A 2,459-nucleotide genomic window follows, 5' to 3' on the forward strand; every position below is an offset into this window, starting at 1 on the left:
AGACCCTCCTCCCGCCGCCCCTCTCCCACCCGCCCCACCCCGCCCCTTCTCCCAGTCACCCTCGGCCGCCACCCACCCGCCTGCACTTGGCCCACGGGCTGCGCGTCTACCGCGCAGTTGCGCTCACGCCTTCGCCCAGGGCGTCAACTCTGTCTCCTCCCTGGCACCTGGAGCTGACGGGCCCACGGCGGCACTCTGGGGTCCTCCACGCCCCAAAACGATCTCAAACTCTCTAGGTACCTCCCCTACGCGTCTTCCTCACCACCCATTCCCTAAAACTGTCTGGGAGAGAAACAAACTTTAACTTTCCGTAAAGTCTGAGAAATCATTTTGAAGCCCTGTTGGAAGATGCTACTTTCTAGCATTAGTTTAGATTTTATTTCACACGTTTCCACCGAATGCGTATAAATTACGGGTTTTTGAAAAGTTTTCCTGCCTCTTTCCTACTGCTCACTTCCTTGATCTAAGAAAGTCAGAGGTTTTATACTGAAAATGAAAAGGTTCGTGGGCCTTGGGATGTTCGTTGTGTTTCCAAGTCGCTATGAAGGTGGAAAGATCTTAGATCATCTTCATCCCCCAGATACGCACCTTGGACTTAGGTGCTCCTACTTCTAGGAGAATACCTACAATCACAATACTATATATTTTACTGGCCCCCAGACGGAATTATCCTACAAGCACGAGGATTTTCAAATTGTTGACGTTGGATGGAGTTCCAAATGAATAGTTAATTCCTACCAAGAGTCAGTAACTCCTTCTCAGATAGAGGATCACCTAATAAATTCCTGTTCTCTCCAAACCTTGACAGCAGAACAAAGTGCTGCCTTACATCCAGTCCTGCCATCATCCATAGTATTTCTGGGAACTCAGTTATTTTTCTTAAGTATCTGCTTTTAATTTCTGTGTTTTCATTGCTTTGTCCATTTGAACCATCTGTTTAAAAAAAATCTTCTACAGATCATGGGAAAAATTCCATTAATGTACTTTACATTTTTCCCAATTAAGTTTCAGAGACTGTCAAGAATTTCAGTTTCAATTTTTTTAAAAGAAGTACACATGGACATTAAAAATAGCACATAAACCTTAAATTAAGATAAGATGATGTAAATAGTGTATGTGATGGCTTTGACTTAAATTCTTCTGAGCCAAACGGGTGCTTGGGTGGCTCAGTCAGTTAAATGTTGGACTCTTGATTTTGGCTCAGATTATGATCTCACAGGCCATAGCCCCTCATAGGGCTCTGCGCTGACAGTGCAGAAACTGCTTGAATTCTCTCTCTCTCTCTCTCTCTCTCTCTCTCTCTCGCTTTCTCTCCCTGCCTCTACCCTGCTCGTGCTCTTTTTCAAAATAAATAAACTTAAAACAAAAATTTTATTTTTTTTTTTCAGTGACAAGAGATTTTATTTTTCTGTGAAAATTCGAATTTGAAACACAATTACCTAATGTGAATATTTATGTATGGTGATTACTTATTTTTACAAGTAGTTTATTGTCAAGTTGGTTTCCATATAACACCCAGTGTTCATCCCCACAAGTGCCCTCCTTCATGCCCATCTCTCCCCTCACCCCCCACACCTATCAGTCCTCAGTTTGTTCTCAGCATTCAAGAGTCTCTCATGGTTTGCCTCTTTCCCCCTCCCCCACCATTTCCCCCCTTCTTCTCCCCCATGGTCCAACGTTAAATTCCTCCTAATCCTCCTATACATGCAAACATATGGTATTTGTCCTCTGCCTGACTTATTTCACTTAGCATAACACCCTCAGGGTCCATCCATGTTGCTACACACGGCCAGATTTCATTCTCATTGCCATGTAGTATTCCATTGTATGGATAAACCACATCTTCTTGATCCATTCGTCCGTTGATGGACACATAGGCTCTTTCCATGTTTTCGCTATTGTTGAGAATGCTGCTATGAACATTGGGGTACATGTGCTCCTATGCATCAGCATTTCTGTATCCCTTGGGTAAATTCCTAGCAGTGCTATTGCTGGGTCATAGGGGAGTTCCATTGTTAATTTTCTGAGGAACCTCCACACTGTTTTCCAGAGGGGCTGTACCAGTTAAAACAAAAATTTTAAATAAAATAAATTCTTCTGAGCAAGGAAATTGGACTTTTTTTTTTTACCTTCCAATCATATTTGTATCATTATACCTCTAAATATTGGCAGAATGTCCAATCATCACTAGAGCCATTTTAACTCCGGTGTCTAACCTATGTCTGTCAGTTAAATACTCCTCATTTGGGTAGGTAGGGTCAGACGGTGAGCAAAAATGCAATTTGTCAGTTAATGGAGTGGCCCAAGCAGTGGGGCTGTTTTTCACCTGAAACAATTTTATATTCTTCACACAGCCTGAAAGACAAAAAACAAGTCAACCCTAACAAATTTTTTTTTCAATTTTTGCCGTATTGATGTTCCAAACAACTGAATGCAGTGCCAACTGCTGAGATATGAGA

Source organism: Crocuta crocuta, unplaced genomic scaffold (assembly GCF_008692635.1).
Source record: "Crocuta crocuta isolate KB4526 unplaced genomic scaffold, BGI_CrCroc_1.0 scaffold105, whole genome shotgun sequence".
Lineage (NCBI taxonomy): Eukaryota > Metazoa > Chordata > Mammalia > Carnivora > Hyaenidae > Crocuta > Crocuta crocuta.